Source organism: Elephas maximus, chromosome 7, assembly GCF_024166365.1.
Source record: "Elephas maximus indicus isolate mEleMax1 chromosome 7, mEleMax1 primary haplotype, whole genome shotgun sequence".
Classification (NCBI taxonomy): Eukaryota; Metazoa; Chordata; class Mammalia; order Proboscidea; family Elephantidae; genus Elephas; species Elephas maximus.
Window position 1 is genome coordinate 58,677,193 of NC_064825.1, and position 18,686 is coordinate 58,695,878.

Here is an 18,686-nt window from a genome sequence, read left to right on the forward strand (position 1 = left end):
TGGTGGGTCCCAGCAATAAACCTGTGCAGGAATGAACAATGAGTACCACTGACTCAAAGCCATTGTCCAACCATCAAAGGCCCAGTTGTGTCTCCAGACAAGCTGTGGAAAAAACAGACGATGAATCAGTGATCTTTATTTTTTTAGCTTACATGAAGGACCAATATGTTTGTACTTTCATCAAGCTAGAATTCAAAAATGGAGAGCCTAGGCATCTCTTTCTGTCTAACAAAAGCACGCTGATGGCACGAGGCTCCTGATGACTCTCATGCCTGTGATCATCACCAGCTAGACACAAAATTGCTCTGTAAATGATGCAAGATCATCTCTCTTTGTTTTGGTGGAGAATTTACATTGGCTGCAGTTCTCTCTGTATTTCCTTATTCTCCAATTCCCTGTGTCTGTCCCATATAGTATCTACTTGCTGAAAGGGGATTGGGACAAAGGTTACTCTGAATACCACCTTAATATAAATAACTCTACGGTCTTTTCATCATGATTTTCAATGCAATGATATTGTGGTATGTTTACTATAATGGGATGACTGTGATGATGATGTGGCTATTTAAGACAGAAACTCAGGAACCTAAGTTGTTGCTGTTGTTGTTGTTAAGTGCTGTGGAGTCCATTTCAACTCATAGCAACCTTATTTACAACAGAAGGAAACACTGCCCTGTCCTGCACCATGCTTGGTATTGTTATGCTTAAGTCTATTGCTGCAACTACAGCTTCAATCCATCTTGTTAGGGTCTTCCTCTTTCTCACTGACCCTCTGCTTTACCAGGCATGATGTCCTTGTCCAGGGACTGATCCCTTCTGATAACATGTCCAAAGTATGTGGGACGTAGTCTCACCATCCTTGCTTCTAAGGAGCATTCTGGTCGCACTTCTCCCAAGACAGATTTGTTCATTTTTTAGGCAGTCCATAGTATATACAATATTCTTCTGCAATGCCACAATTCAAAGGAATCAATCGTTCTTCAGTCTTCCTTATTCATTGTCCAGCTTTTGTACGCATATGAGGCAATTGAAAACACCATGGCTTGAGTGAGGCACAACTTAGTCCTCCAGGTGACGTCTTTCCCATTTAACACTTTAAAGAGGTCTTTTGCAGTAAATTTGCCCAATGCAATGTGTCCTTTGATTTCTTGACTGCTGCATCCATGAGTGTTGATTGTGGATCCAAGTGAAATGGAATCCTTGACGATTTCAAACTTTACTCCATTTATCCTGCTGTTGCTTACTGGTCCAGTTGTAAAGATTTTTGTTTTCTTTATATTGAGGTGTAATCCATACTGAAGGCTGTAGTCTTTGTTCTTCATCAGTAAGTGCTTCAAGTCCTCTTCACTTTAAGCAAGCAAGGTAGTGTCATCTGCATAAAGCAAGGCGTTGATGAGTCTTCCTCCAAACCCAATGTCGTATTCTTCTTCATATAGTCTAGTTTCTTGGATTATTTGTTCAGCATACAGATTGAGTAGATATGGGAAAAGAAAACAGCCCTAACACACAATTTTCCTGACTTGAAACAATGCAGCCTCTCCAAACAGAACACTGTTTGAAGGACTGCCTCTTGGTCTTATGTACAGGCTCCTCATGAGCACAATTAAGTGTTCTGGAATTCCCATTCTTCACAAAGTTATACATAATTTGTTATGATCCACACAGTCGAATGCATTTGCATAGTCAGTAAAACACAAGCAAACATTTTTCTGGTATTCTCTGCTTTCAGCCTAGGCCCAAATGACATCAACAATGATATCCCCAATTCCATGTCCTCCTCTGAATCCAGCTTGAATTTCTGGCAGTTCCCTGTCAATATACCGGTGCAGCCGCTTTTGAATGATCTTCAGCAAAATTTTACTTGCATGTTATAGTAATGATATTGTTCAATAGTGCCCACATTCAGTTGGATCACCTTTCTCAGGAATGGGTACAAATACGGATCTCTTCCAGTCGGTTGACCAGGTAGCTGTCATCCAAATTTCTTGGCATAGAAGAGAGAACACTTCCAGTGCTGCATCCGTTTCTTGAAACATCTCAGGTGATATCACATAAATTCCTGGAGCCTTGTTTTTTCCAATGCCTTCCATGTAGCTTGCATCTCTTCCTTCAGTACCATTGGTTCCTGCTTACAGGGTTTCTCCTGAAATGGTTAAACATCGACCAATTCTTTCTGGTAGAGTGACTCTGTGTATTCCTTCCATCTTCTTTTGATTCTCCCTGTGTTATTTAATATTTTCCCCATGTAATCCTTTGCTATTGCAACTCTAGGCTTGAACTTTTTTCTTCAGTTCTTTCAGTTTGAGAAATGCCATGTGTGGTGTTCTCTTTTGGTTTACTATCTCCAGGTCTTTGCACATATCATTTTAATACTTCGTCTTCTCGAGCTTCCCTTTGAAATCTGTTCGGTTCCTTGACTTCATTATTTCTTCCTCTTAATTTAACTACTCATTGTTCAAAAGCAAGTTTGAAAGTCTCTTCTGATCTCCATTTTGTTTTTTTCTTTCTTTCCTGTCTTTTTAATGAGCTCTTGCTTTCTTCATGTCATTGATGTCATTCCACAACTCGTCTGGTCTTTTATCCTTAGTGTTCAACAAGTCAAATTGCTTCCTGAGACGGCCTTCTTGAGACATTGAATTTATCAGGTGGGATATACTAAACATCATACTTTGGCTCTAGTGGACTTGTTCTAATTCTCTTCAGTTTCAATTTGAAGTTGCATATGAGCAATTGATGGTCTCTTCTGCAGTCAGCCTCTGGCCTTGTTCTGACTGATGACATTGAGCTTTCCCATCTCACCTGGCAAGGTCCAATTGTATAGTTGCTGTTTATGTTGGTGAAAAAAAAAAATTTCTATGAAGAACTCATTGGTCTTACAAAATTCTATCATGTGATCACCAGCATCATTTCTATCACCAAGGCCATATTTTTCTAGGAACCTACATATGAAAAACATTCAGGAATCAGGGACTGTTGAGAAAAATATTATGAAAGATTTTGTTGCAAGGGTAAGCATGTATCCAGATATTTCAAAATACTTCTGTGACCAGGAATTCCATCTTTTTAAAAAAGCATATGTGAGCAGGAAGACTCCTATTTTTGAAATGATATCCCATGCACAAATACTAACCTGTATTGTTGTGATGAAACAATTGCTTTGTCAAATTGTTTAAAACATTAAAGTAAATGAAATTTCTATCTTATCATTTAAGTGCATAGTTATCGATCACTTGTACCGTGTAATGAGAAAATCAAGACTCAATGGTATGACAGAAATTACTCTATTGCTAATAAAATTTAAACAAAATGAAACTACAAAGTGTAAGGACTATAAAGAAATAGGATAATTACAGTTTTAGCACAATTTAAAGTTAGACATATATGATTATTGACTTTAAATCAGGACAAAGGATCCTAAATTTCTAAGTTCCCTGTAAGTCTCGATCGTGGTGCTTGAGATTCTTAAGAGGAAAATGACACTGAGAAAAAGGGTAGTATATGGCTAAGATTAAGAGATTTACTTTCAGGAAAGCTGCTCTAGAGAAAAGACTGAGAGTGTTCCTATATGGCATTTTGTCGAAACCTCAAAAAAAAGGCAGAGTATTCATTCACTAGAGTGTGAAGATGTGCCTCACAGATCTTCTCAATCAAACCAAGGCCTGCAGGAAGCTTAAGGGCACTGTCCATCAACTCCCTCATCAGTGAGCCAAGGTAAGAAAAGGAATTATCTCAAAAAAGATCTGTGGATGTGATTTTGTTTAACAGGGAGAATGTCCATGAAATCCATCCAAGGCCCACAAGGTTCTTGACAAAATTATAATTAACAAAAACAGTGATACCAGCTTGGACTAAAAGGGACAGAGAGAGCACACAATGAAAGAAAGTTATCGAACCTGCAAAATTGTACTGGCAAGAAGTGGGCTGATAAAACTCCTCAGCTACACACAAACGCTATGTTTCATAAAAAAAAAAAAAAAAACAAGGAAGGGTGTTCCTAAGAAGGCAAAGCCAAGAGCCCAAAAGGCATAACCAAATCCTGAGAGGGTAGAGCCAGTTATCATGAAGTATTAGTTCTAAGACTTAAAATTAATCAGGAATTCCAGCTAGCGTTTACCGCTAAGTTTGTGGTGATTGGTTATGCAGGGATAGAAAACTGAAACAAATGTTAAGACCATATCCTGAGAAAGTCAAAAAAATGTTGCTATACTCCAGCACCTTTGACCAAGTGCCCTCAAAATTCAGTCCCAGGAGTTGCCTCTGATGCCTGCCGGTACACTCCAGCTAGTTCCCAGGGATTAGTGAGCTGAAATGGACTAGCATTGGCCACTTTGAATCAGACAATCATATGGTCTATTATGCCAGGAATGACAACTTGAAGAGGAATAGTGTTGCATTTCATTGTCAAAAAGAACAATTCAAGACCTATCCTGAAGTACAACACTGTCTGTGATAGGATAATATCTAGAGTCCTACAAGGAAGACCAGTTAATATGACTATTATTCAAGTATACACACAACCCACTAAGTTAGAAGATGAAGAAACGGAAGATTTTTACCAACTTCGGCAGTCTGAAATTGATCCAACATGCAGTCAGGATGCATTGATAATTACTGGTGATTGAAATGCCAAAGTTGGGAACAAAGAAGGATCTGTAGTTAGAAAATATGGCCTTGGTGACAAAAACAATGCCGAAGATGGCATGATAGAATTTTGCAAGACCAACAACTTCTTCATTGTAAATACCTGTTTTCAACAAAATAAATGGTGACTGCACATGTGAACATCACCAGATGAGATGCACAGGAATCAAATCGACTACATCTGTGTGGAAAGAGATGATGGAAAAGAACAACATCATTAGTCAAAACAAGGCCAGGGGCCAACTGCAGACAAGACTATCAATTGTTCATGTGCAAGTTCAAGTTGAAGCTGAAGAAAATTAGAACAAGTCCACTACAGCCAAAGTATTACCTTGAGCATACCCCATGTGAATTTAGAGGCCATCTCAAGAACAGATTTGACTCATTGACCATTAATGACCAAAGAACAGATGAGTTCTGGAATGACATCAAAGACATCATACATGAAGAAAGCAAGAGGTCATTAAAAAGGCAGGAAAGAAAGAAAAGACCAAAATGGATGTCAGAAGAGACTCTGAAACTTACTCTTGAACGATGAGTAGCTAAAGCAAAAGAAAAAATGATAAAGTCAAAGAGCTGAACAGAAGATTTCAAAGGGCAGCTCAAGAAGACAAATGAAGTATTATAATGACATGTGCAAAGACCTGGACCTAGAAAACCAAAAGGGAAGAATACACTTGGCATTTTTCAAACTGAAAGAACTGAAGAAAAAAATTCAAGCCTAGAGTTGCAATAGTGAAGGATTCTATGGGGAAATATTAAATGACAGTGGGAGCATCAAAAGAAGATAGAAGGAATGCACAGAGTCATTATACCAAAAAGAATTGGTCGACATTCAACCATTTCAGGAGGTAACATATGATCAGTAACCAGTGGTACTGAAGGAAGGGGTCGAAGCTACACTGAAGGCATTGGAGAAAAAAAAAAAAAAAGGTTCCAGGATTTGATGGAATATCAATCGAAATTCTTAAACAAACAATGTAGCCCTGGAAGTATTCACTAGTCTATGCCAAGAAATTTGGAAGTCACCTACTGGCCAATCGACTGGAAGAGATCCTCATTTATGTTTATTCCAAAGAAAAGTATCCAACCAAATGTGGAAATTATCAAACAAAATTGTTAATATCAAAGGCAAGTAAATTTTTGTTGAAGGTCATTCCAAAGTGGTTGCAGTAGTACATGGACAGGGAGCTGCCAGAAATTCGAGTGGTATTCAGAAGAACACATGGAACCAAGGATATCATTGCTGATGTCAGATGGATCTTGGCTGAAAGCAGAGAGTACCAGAAAGATGTGTGCCTGTATTTATTGAGTATCCAAATGCATTCGACTGTGTGGATCATAACAAATTATGGATGACATTGTGGAGAATGGGAATTCCAGAACACTTAATTGTGCTCATGCGGGACCTTTACATAGATCAAGAGGCAGTTGTTCAGACAGAACAAGGGGATACTGATTGTTTTAAAGTCAGGAAAGGTGTGCTTCAGGTATGTATTCTTTCACCACACCTATTCAATCTGTATGCTGAGCAAATAATCTGAGAAGCTGGACTATATGAAAAAGAACACCCATCAGGATTGGAGGAAGTCTCATCAACACCCTGCTTTATGCAGATGACACAACCTTGATTGTTGAAAGTGAAGAGGACTTGAAGCACTTACTGATGGAGATCAAAGACCACAAATTTCAGTATGGATTACACCTCAACATAAAGAAAACAAAAACCCTGACAACTGGATCAATGAGCAACATCATAAAAAACAGAGAAAATGTTGAGGTTGTCAAGGATTTCATTTTACTTGCATCTGCCATCAACTTCCTTGGAAGCAGCAGTCAGAAAATCAAAGGACATATTGCATTGGGCAAATCTGCTGCAAAAGACCTCTTTCAAGTGTTAAAAAGCAAAGATGTCACCTTGAAGATTAAGATGCACCTGACCCAAGCCATGGTGTTTTCAATCGCCTCATATACATGCAAAATCTGGAGGATGAATAAGGAAGACTGAAGAAGAATTGATGCCCTTGAGTTGTGGTTTTGGAGAAGAATATTGAATATACCATTGACTGCCAAAAGAAAGAACAAATCTGTCTTGGAAGAAGTGTGACGAGAATGCTCCTTAGAAGCAAGGATGGCGAGGCTACACCTCATATATTTTGGACCTGTTATCAGGAAGAATGTGTCCCTGATGAAGGACATCATGCTTGGTAAAGTAGAGGGTCAGTGAAAAAGAAGAAGACCCTCAATGAGATGGATTGACACAGTGGCTACAAAAATTGGCTTAAGCATAACAACGATTGTGAGGATGACACAGAACTGGGCAGTATTCCCTTCTGTTGTATGTACAGTCACGAAGAATCAGAACTGACTTGACAGCACCTAACAACAACTACAGTTCTTGGAATTCTTTAAATGCATAGGCTCTTCCTTTCCCTATGAGGTCTAGAATGCACTTAACTGTGTTATGCAGTGATTTAGCCCTAGTTTGGTCCCTGGTTGGTGCAGTTTGTGTTCAATTACTAACTGAAAGTTTGGCAGTTCAAACTCACCCAGCACAGGGTGGAAGAAAGGCCCCGTGATCTGCTTCTGTAAATATTACAGCCAAGAAACCTTATAGAGTGCAACTCTACTTTGTAATACTCACCCTGACTCAGTATCAGCTCGATGGCAACAGGGTTTATTAGCCTAGCAGCCAGGAGAGGAGGAAGGGGTATGTCCTGAGGGAGGTGCCTATCTTCTTTTGGGGCAGAAGCTCCTGTAGCATTGTGTAGCACAACAGTAATGCTCCAAAGGGTATTGTGGAGTCAACATTCTCTGGGGCATCCATCCAGATCTTACTGTCTCTGTTCCAGGTTTTAGAATTTCAGATTCTCCCTTCTAAGACCCTGACCTACACATACACAACTAAAAAAAAAAAAAAAAAAAATTTAACTACCTTAGCTAAATATTAGAACATCACAGGAGCCCTTCAACTCTCACTGCCAGGTCTTCAGCCTATCATTTGATTGTGCCTGACCTGCCACTACAGGTCATGAGGGCTTCTTTACATTCTACCACCACAGAGGCTCTCTGCTTCTCACACTTAGCTGTTAAATACTTGGTAATGGCTCCCAGTCTCTCATTATCATACAACAGAGCATTAAAGCAAATTACCAGTAACCAGTAAACTCCACTGTCTTGCTTCGCTCATGTTTTTTAAATGTCTGTATCATTGCCCTTGAAACTATTGCCCTGAAATAATCTTTAAACCTTAAACAAAAAATATCCCCTGAAGTCTTCTTAAAACCAAACAATAGTTGAGCTTAACTAATAAAGAATGTCTGCCTTGAACATTGTGCTCTTTTAAGATCTATCTATATGGGATCAAATTGACCACAGCAACTTGAAAGATTAGATAGGAATCTTAGAGGGCAGTGAGTTTATGTTAATGGGAGAGGAACAACACAGAAAAGCAGGGTGAGAATAGCTGTATAACTTAAAGGATGTAATCAATGCTACTGAATTATACATGCAGAAATTGTCAAATTTGTGTATGTTCTGCTGTGTATATCCTTAACAATAAGAAAAATAAAATAAATTATAAAAATAAATAAATTGAAAAACAATATGCATACTATGATTCCGCTTTTTAGTAATAATACTTAGAGAATTTTTTTGCATTAAAAAAAGATCTAAAGAGATGCTTGCCAATTATTTGGGAGGATATTTGCTTTCTATACATTTATTGTTTACATTTCATGTAATGTTTTTTGGTGATCCAATAAGAAAGCAAAAAATACTTGCACCCTTTCCCCTAATAATTCTATTTCTACATATTTATCCTTCAATAACACTTGCTATGTGCAAAAAAAAAAGCCAATGTAGAAAAGTGCTTATGTTCCATTTTTTTAAATAACAAAAATCTTAGAAACAGACTTGTGTTCATCAATACCTGACAACTTAAATCACCCCTGGGCCTTATAAACAAATGTAGACAAACATAAAAAGGAATATAATACAGCCATGGAGAAGACTAACATTTGTGCTGATATGGGCCAATCACTAAGACATATTGTGAAATTATCAAGTGAACACACACAAAAAATTTAAATAATTCATGGCCATTTGTGTAAATTACAAACTATAGAACAATTTTGCCCACAAAAGTTATTATTCTTTTAATTTTCACTATATTTATTTCATGAAAGACAGGTAAAGACATCTATATTATGTTAAGGATGAATTTTTTCTTAAGTTCAAATTTGGTAATTTGTTAAAAATAAGAATATTTTACCACAGGTTTTTATAGTGGTCTCTAAGCCATGACATCCACCCAGATGCAGACATCATAGGCCCAGTTTTCTTGATTTCAGGTTATCTGAACAAGCAGGTCTGGCCATAGTAGGCTGGGCAGGAGGGTCATGATGTTTTGTGCTATTAAAGTAAAAATAACCTTTTAAAAGCATCTAAAAGCAAAGTTAATTGGAAATAAGATGAGGTGCCAGGGGAAGGGACTTGATGCAAATTGAAAACTTTTTCATTTATCCACTTGTCAAACTTGCTTATATATACATATATATATTTTTTTTTTCTGAATAAATTCTAGGTTTATGTCAGTAATCTCAGGTGGAACTTTCCTGAAAGCAGACCCCTTCTGAGATAGCTTTTCTGCATTATGACTGATATCCACAGCCCAAAGTTGATAAGAAAACCCCCTAAACTGAAGAAAAGTCTTCTCTGATAGAGTTTCCTTCCTCACAGTCAGTTGTGTTTTACACGTTCTGCTTGACTCTGCCTTCCCTTTTTCTGGTATCAACTATTCAGATTAATATTGAAATACTCAATTTCTGTCCTGTGTTCCACTCATATCTTACGAAGAATCAAATTTATAGTTTCTTCCATAGAGCTATAAAATATATTTAAACTCAGAAAAAGTCCTAAAAATTCCCAGAATGATGACAGAGCATCGTTTTTTGTATTCAACTTTATGAGCTTAAAATAATAATAATCATAAAACATAAAGCTATGCCTGTCAAAAGTAAAATACTGACCACCCAAACAACGATTCCTCTCTGAGTTGCACATATTCCACATATATGTTTGAGATTTGTTTTGCCGCAGAATTGAGTATTGAAATGTTTTGGTATAGTCGCTGGCATGTAAGACTCAGATTTCTAGATCCAAGATAACTAAGAAGAGAACCTTTTAAAAATAATTTAGACAAAATGCAAAAAGATATTTGGCCAGATAAATATTTTTTTTGTTGTCGTTTTGTAATTTTAGCTAAAGCAAACTAGAGAATTTGTAAATGTATAGCAAAGCCTCAGGTACACTGGTCTATTGAAACTGCCACAGTGACTAAAGGTAGGAGATGAGGACTTCAAAGCAGTAATATTTTAAGCTGAGACAGAAAAACTCTACCTAAAAATTATCTTTAAACTGATGAGAAGCATGGCTGATGGTTGTAAAAAACATATTCGATCTTCTAATACAAATTTTTATATCACACAAGCAGAAATGTAAAATATATTGTAAAAGTATAAACTAAACAAAGTAAACTCGGATAGCTTTATTTGACACAACCGCATATGAAGAAGAAAATCCCCTGAGGCCCTGAGGAATGAAAGAGCCCCCCTGGACATACACGGTAGACTGCTGGCAGAGGGGTGAGGAATGGTGCTTTTATTTCTATCAGAATGGAACACAAGTTCAAAATGGGGCACATGTTCCAAAGGAAAAAAAAAAACAAGATATACTTTAAGAAGTACATGCATTACTTAAAAAAAAAAAAAAGACTAGCAAAAAGATAACATTTTATTTAGGTCTATATTAAAAAAAAATAACGTTCTGAAAGAAGTGAGGAAAAGTATGCACATCTCTAAAAGCTCTTTCCTTTCTAGAGGCTCTTTTAATAATTTCGAAGAACACCTCCGTATATGTATGACGGGTTAGCTGTAGTTAGTGTTTGTGGAAATTTAGTTTCCTTAGAAAACTAGTGCCTGAGTGGTACAAATAGTTAACACATTCATCTGTTGACTGAAAGGTTGTAGGTTCAAGTCTACCTAGAGCTGCCTCAGAAAAAGACCTGGCCATCTGCTTCTAAAATATCAGCCATTGAAAACCCTATAGAGCACAGTTCTATTCTGGAGTCACACGTGTGGTTGCCATAAGTTGGAATCCACTCAAGGACAACTGGTTTTAATAAAGTTAGATGATTTTGATACTATAAGTTGGAATATTTAAAAAAGAAAAACTCTGTAGAGTGGGCTCAAGGTGTGAGCTCCATATTAATCTCTGAGACAGTCCACAAGCCTTCAACCCCATCAATCTTGGCATTAGGCACTACTTTTGCACCACGTCATAATCCCCTTGACCTCACCTCTTCTGTACACACTGATGCTTTGACCAGTCCCTTGCAGGTGCAGCCAAGCCGTGCCTCACTTCAGATTGAGGTAGCTTCATGCCTAACCCCATAACATAAGACTCCCCCAGCAACAGCTCTGCATTCATGCATACACCACCAGGAAATGCAGGGGAGTTAGCACCTGTGGGGCAGCCCGGAAGCCATTGGTGGAAATCTGTTCATCCCCTTTAGAAGACAGTTCTGAGACGCATTTTATAAGGCTCTTCAGATGGTCCCAGTAGAGTTGGGTACCAGTCTCTGGTAGCAGTGTGCAACAGGCTAAGAATTCCTTGTATTGGATTTTCCTCATTCTCTGTTTTACTCCACCTGTCCTGCACTCATGCTCCCTGGGATCACATTTCCAAATAAACTTCTAAAAGGCAAGCTTTTGTCTTAGGCCCTGCTTTTGGGGGAACCCTAGGCTTAGCCTCTGTCATGCTAAAAATCTTTGGCTCCTATTCCTCAGTCTCTAGTCTGAGGTGCTGCTTTACTGATACTCTATTTATTAGATCTCATTTATTTATATGACGTTATTATGCAATAAAATATAATGACTTATATAATTACTTATATTTTATTTATTTGATGGCTTGGAAACATTTAAGACCCAAGTTCTCTGAATAGAATAAAGATAGTAATAGAGAAGCTGACCCTGGATTATTTCGACTTCCAAATACCTAACAGAAAGTGAATCAAGTTTGACCAAGAGATCAAACATATAAAAATTATTCAGCCTTTGCATGGCTGGCCACAATTCCATAGTCATGAAAAGAAAAAAAGATAATAATGGGGTTTTCTGTTATATTTCCAACAAGCCAACAGGAGAAGACTCATACCCATTCTACAGTAAAACATAATCAGCCATAGATTAATAAAACTTTTGAGGAAAAAACATACCCAAACAAGAAAAGACAGACACAGAAAGGCTTTCCTTCTTGTGTTTTCTCTGATTTTCTCCAGTTCCCTCAGTTTTTCCAGAATAAACTGCTCCTGCAAACTGTTCAAGCACAATTATCTCTATATATTATGTAAATCTTTTACCCCTAATTTTATTAAAAATAGATTTTAATTTTTACAAAAATCTCACCAATAAACAGAGGGAAAATAAAAAAATATATAGGAGGCAGGTAGATAATATTTTACAGCATGTGAGCTTCATGATTCTGTGGTTCAGTCGCATTTGAATTAGATGAAAAAAATTACTCTCAGATCTCAACAAAAATTTAGCTTTGTGCTACCACAGCTCTTCAGATTGAATGCCTTAAATCCTTTCTGAATCTGCTACTTATTTGTCAAAGTAGTAATCTCAACAACATTTTGCTATATATGTTATGATGGGTAAAGTATCTCTTCTTGGTATTAATTTCAGGTAGGCAGTACTCTGTTCTCTACCATTATTGCTCCCACATCTTCCTTGTTCTGTGCTCCTCTATTGACAGAAAAAGCACCTCCTATTCCATCCTCAAAGACTGTGTATTTCTACTGTATGTTGAGCCCTTTATTTCAAGCTCTGAAATATCTTAACTTTTTTCAGCCCAAATTATTGATATTTTGAGTTTATTTGATGCCTCTGTTTATATATTTATACAGTTATAGCTGGTACCACACTCTAGAAAAGATTCTCCTCTTTCCCTGTAGTTTAAATAGTCTAAGATTCTCCTTTAAATAGTGCATATGGCCTTGAAGTAGGCATATTTTTCACTGAATTATGCCTTCACATTTTATCTTTACAATAGCATGAAAAACCCTAGAATTTTTCTAGTTTCAAACTTCCTGCATCTTAAAATATTTGCCTCTATATCCCAAATCAACTTTTAGAAAATATAAGCCATATCCCCTGAAGTTAATGCACTCCCATGTCTGGGCACAGGACCTGAGTCGCACACTTTGCCCTAAGTATGTGTCCAGGGCTCCTTTTTAAGTCTCTAGGGAAAAGACCTTGAAGAGGTCTGTAACCAGAGATCTCCAGTATAAAATGGACTTTTATAATTATGACCGCAGACAGAATATTTTCAGAATTGTTTCTTTGCAACAGAATCTTTTCAGACACTGAAATTAGTTGAGACCAGCAGGAGAGTTGACTCCATAAGTTTTTATAAGTATGAAATTAGTCTAAAGGTGTATCTATCTTCTAAGTTCAGGAGCTTCCTATCTCTCTTTTCCTTTGATGTTTCTCTGAAAATTGTAGGTAATGTTTCCTTTCCAAATTCCCTCAAACCTACAAGGAAACAACAAATCTTGTTGCCCCAGTGTAAGGCTTCTACAGAGGTAGTGATAAAATAGTGACTCTAAATTTAATTTTAAATTTTCTCTGTCCTCCCTCACTGCTCCCCCTCACCAAATAATCCCTACCTCACATCCTCCCCTTAAACACAAAAACAAATGCACGTGTATCTCTTGGCCAAGCCTTGGCAAAGTAAGTAGTATTGTATACTCACTAACTTGTGGACAAGTTTCATTTGTTCTTGTGGGCTCTCCATATGGAAACACCCCACCCCACCTTACATGTGTTCAGGGTGTATTGTACAAAGTGCTTTTATAAACATTATCACATATAATTTGCCCAACCACTCTATCAAGTATGGAGAGCAGATATCATTATTGCCATTTTGTAGAGTATAATTGCCCTGATTTTAAACTAGTGAGACAGAGAAGGTCTCCAGTATTAGCCTTCTGCCCAAAGATAAACCTCTTTGGCAGATAATCGGGCAATATGACACATTTCTAACATTAGTCAATTTCTTCAACAACTGTATCCATTTAACATTTCTTCCTCATACCCACTACTAGATTATAAGACAGGTTCTGACGAGGGCCAGTGGTAATGAGGTCCTTACTTCAACACCCATATTTGGTTACTTCTTCCTGAAACTCCTCGGTTTTCACTGTGTAAATAGTAGGATTGAGCATCGGTGCCACAAGGAAGTAGAGGTTGCCAAGGATGACGTGGATGCAGAGTGGAATGCCTCAGCCGAAGCAGTGGGTAAGAAAAAAGTGTGAGTGTGTAAGAGATAAGCATCACACATATGTGTGTGGTGCAAGTGTTGACTACTTTTTGGTGGGCTTCCTTAGAAGACAGCCGCATTGTAGCCCAGATGATTAACATGTAAGATGAGCTAATAGCTGAGATGTCCAGCCCATACATTTGGTTAACTGTGGTATCCACACATACCATCTTCACCACAGCCATGTGCTCACAGTAGGTGGTGGGGATGACATGATTGGCATGAAATGGCATCTGCTGCAGGAAGATGGGCATGGGGAGAATGAAGAGGATGGCTCTCATCAAACTCATCAAGCCAATAAGCCCAATGCGGCTATTGGAAAGGATGGTGGCATAGCGCAGGGGCTCACAGATTGCCACATAGTGGTCAAAGGCCATGGTCATCAGGACAACAGACTGCATGGCAGAGATGAAGTGGATGAAGAATAGTTGGACCAGGCAGTCCTCATAGCTGATCTCACTCTGACCAAACCAGAAGATGGACAGAACCTTGGGAATGGTGGTTGTGGACATGCCCAGGTCTGTGAGAGCCAACAAGCAGAGGAGCAGGAACATGGGCTTATGCAGAGAACACTCTGTGGAGATGATAAAGAGGATGGTGCAGTTCCCAAGGATGGTGATGAAGTACAAGGAGGAGAAGGGAACTGATATCCATTTATGTTTGTCCTCCATCCCAGGAATGCCTTGGAGAATGACGAAAGGAGGGTGGCCCTGGCTGACATTGCAAGCAGTCATGGTAACACCTGGTTTTATTGAGAGGAACAATATAAAGAAACTACAGGAGCTTCAATTAAAAAAAAAAAAATCAAGATGAACCAATTGGAAAATAGTGTTCGGATAACAAAAACGATTCTGAAATCATGGTTAACACCTGGAAAAATAATACTCCTTGGCAACAGGAATTCAGATCTACTCCAGGCCACGTTTATTCACAAAAAAAATTATAAAATAAAATGTAGCTATGTGCTATTACCAGAGACATTTAACCTAATGACTAAGAAAGGTTGAGACTAAACAGATTGGGAAAAAATATATATAGTGTAAACTATCAAGCCAAAAAGAAGTTAAGATAGCAACATTAACATCAAGAGAGTGTATTTATAATGAATGTTTTATTAAGGACAAATTGTTTCATTACTCATTAATAAAAAAAAATTAATAAAATATGTCATTAAATATATAAGAATATATAAAATACTAATTTGTTTCCACTTAAATAGGAGTAAATATTTATAATAGAATCTTGCATTCAAAAGTTAAAGAATACATTTGTAGCAGTTACAGAACTTCAAAAAAATTAAAATTATATTAGTCTACAAAAACATCCAACACATTCCACATAATAAATATCATAGAGTTCACCTTATCTGACCATAATAAAAAGAGGACAAAAAAAGAAAGAGAAACAACGGATGCTGGGGATGGCTGCACGATATGATTGATGTGATCAGTTTTATTGAATTGTACATGCGAAAAGTGTTGAGTTGGCAAATGTTGTGTTCGTTACATTTTTACGACTATAAAAAAGTAAAGACAAAGAAAAAAAGGTGAAGACTGATAGAACTGAAATGTTTCCTTTGATACAAGAAAACTGATGGAACACAGATTGAAAAAGAAGAATATTTCTTCCTATGAAATCTGATATTAGCATAGCACCCAAAATCATCTCACCTTCTATCTTCCGACAATAAAAATATATGAATTCCACAACTCGTCTGTCAGTTTTTTGTACTGTGGTGGCTTGTGTGTTGCTGTGATGGTGGAAACCCTGCCACAGGTATTTTAATTACCAGAGGGTAGATGGATTTCAGCAGAGCTTCCAAACTAACACAGATTAGGATGAAGAAACTGGCAATTTGATTCCGAAAAAAATTGGTCAGTGAAAACCTTATGGACAACAGCAGAATATTGTCTGATTTAATGCCAGAAGATGAGCCCCTCAAATTGGAAGACAGTCAAAACACCACTGGGGAAACATTACAGCAGTACATTGACAGGGTGCTGCCAGAATTTCAAGCTGGATTCAGAATAAGATGTGGAACGAGGGATACCATTGCTGATGTTAGATGGATCTTAGCTGAAAGCAGAGAATACCAGAAAGATGTTTACCTGGGTTTTATTGACCATGCAAAGACATTCAACTATGTGGATCATAACAAATTATGGATAACATAATTATGGATAACAATGGGAATTCCAGAACACTTAATCATACTCATGCAGAACTTGTACATAGACCAAGAGGCAGTTGTTCAAACAGAATAATAGGTTATTGTGTGGTTGAAAATCAGAAAAAGCGTGCATCAGGGGGGTATTCTTTCACCATACTTATTCCATCTGTATGCTGAGCAAATAATCAGAGAAACCAGACTACATGAAGAAGAAAGCAGCATCAGGATTAGAGGAGGACTCATTAACAACCAACATATGCAGATGACACAACCTTACTTGCTGAAAGTGAAGAGGACTTGAAGTACTTACTGATGAAGATCAATGGCTACAGCCTTCAGTATTCATTACATCTCAACACAGAGAAAACGAAAATCCTCACAAGTGGACCAGTAAGCAACATCATGATAAACAGAAAATATTGAAGCTCTCAAGGATTTCATTTTACCTAGATCCACAGTCAATGCCTACGGGAACAGTAGTCGGGAAATCAAATGACACATTGAATTGAGCAGATCTGCTGCAAAAGATCTCTTTAAAGTGTTGAAAAGCAAAGAAGTCACCTTGAGGACTAAGATGCGCCTGACCCAAGCCATGGTGTTTTCGATTGCCTCATATGCATGTGAAAGCTGACCAATGAAGAAGGAAGATAGAAGAAGAATTGATGCCTTCGAATTATGGTGTTGGCAAAAAATATTGAACATACCATGGACTGCCAGAAGAACGAACAAATCTGTCTTGGAAGAAGTACAACCAGAATGTTCCTTAGAAGCAAGGATGCTGAGGCTTTGTCTCGCTTACTTTGGACATGTTATCAGGAAGGATCATTCTTTGAAAAAGGACATCATGCTTGGTAAAGTAGAGGGTCAGCAAAAAAAAAAAAAAAGACCCTCAATGAGATGGATTGATACAGTTGCTGCAACAATGGGATCAAGCATAATGATTGAGAGGATGGCACTGGACTGCTCATTGTTTTGTTCTGTTGTACATAGCGTCAGTATGAGTCAGAATTGACTGGAGAACATCTAACAATAACAAATATGTGAATGGACTTCTTTAAAGGCAATAGCCACTGGTGGGCCTGGGAATGATGCCTATGCTACCTAAGACATTATTTAAAAGAGAAACAAAGCACCTTGTCTTGCAAACAAAGTAAGTATATCAATGGGCAGAACGTAAAGGAAATGAAAAGGTAATGGGCTCTGCCTGCATGTTTTGATGCCTTTCTAATTAGGTATACTGGAAAGTCTGTCTGGGACTTGGTACTCTCCCAACCAATTGATATTTCCTTTAAGCATTTTCAACATAAGATATTATTGAATACTGCATCCAAATATTTGTGTTCTTCCCAAGTCCTATCCTGTTATCCTTAAAATAGTCCAGAGCTGCTGAACAATATTTTTTCCCACAGTAATTTTATTCCTTGTTACCTTCAACCCCTATATCTAAGATCCCTCCTTCAGAATATCATGGCCACCTCCCAGATGCAATGGGGCTCATGTGTGATGGCAACCTAAGTCTATGTATCACAGGTATTTCATGCCACCTTCTGTTTGAAAGTACTATCCAAATGAGAGCAAAATAGGAGAGAAAAGCAAGAGAATTCCTAGGAAAGGAATGCAGTGAACACCATTGGGCAGTTTCCTCTGGAGTGGGATGTCACTGAAGACTGACGTGGAGAGAGAGCTCTCCAGAGCAAGATTCTGTACTCTTTTGTGCCCCATGGTTTTATCTGAGGGACAGGAGTCCTGAGGAATGGGCTAGTTGTATTCTTAGAGTAGAAGTACCTGCTGTGATAACTTTTGGGGGGTAATTTCACTCTTCTATTAGCTAAACACAATGATTCCATCATCAGTGCTTGTTTTTTGGTTTTGCTTTTTATTTTGAGTTCTTTCTTTGTCCTCCAAACCCCAATGCTTTCTTTTCCCTTAACTATACATACTTTGGGAGGAGAAGCTGGTCCCAGGCATGGATAAGTCCCCAGAAACAGCTTCTTCAGTTTCTCCAAGGGACAACACCAAGAGTCAAGACTTAAGGGAGTGGAGACCTTGTTGATGAGAACTGCCCAACCTGGCTAAGAAAAAAGAAGGCAATAGGATGCTGGTCACTTGAAGTTCAGATTGTAGGGTACCAGGATGAAAACATAAAACCCACTGTCACCCAGAATGGCTTACCTGAATGTGAGGCAGTGAGAGAGTGGGAAGCGGCACTCAAACACCTTCTGCAAACATGTATGTGTGAGTGTGTGCCCATGTATATAGTTATATCTCAGCAAACATCCATATGGCTCCTGCAGAGGTCACTGACTGCCCTGAATCTCTCCACTCCTCAACTTTGGGCATACAGAATCCATAGTATGGCTCTTTAAGTAACCTAAGGAAAGACCCCTAAGGTGCCCAGAATTAGCTCTTTGAATTCCCACCCCAATCCTCGAAGCCTCACCCCTAAGGTGCCCAGAATTATCTCTTTGAATTCCCACCCCAACCCTCA

At 38.1% G+C, this 18,686-nt stretch overlaps 1 long non-coding RNA gene across 1 annotated transcript; it reads right to left on the minus strand.

Annotated features, from left to right (window-relative positions):
- Window positions 1-75: 75 nt before the first annotated feature.
- On the minus strand, window positions 76-18,255 carry LOC126078868 (uncharacterized). Its single transcript, XR_007518171.1, has 3 exons — window positions 18,139-18,255; window positions 11,921-12,020; window positions 76-102 (listed from the first exon to the last, which is right to left on the minus strand). It is a non-coding gene; the product is annotated as an uncharacterized LOC126078868 (long non-coding RNA).
- Between the last annotated feature and the right edge of the window lie 431 nt (window positions 18,256-18,686).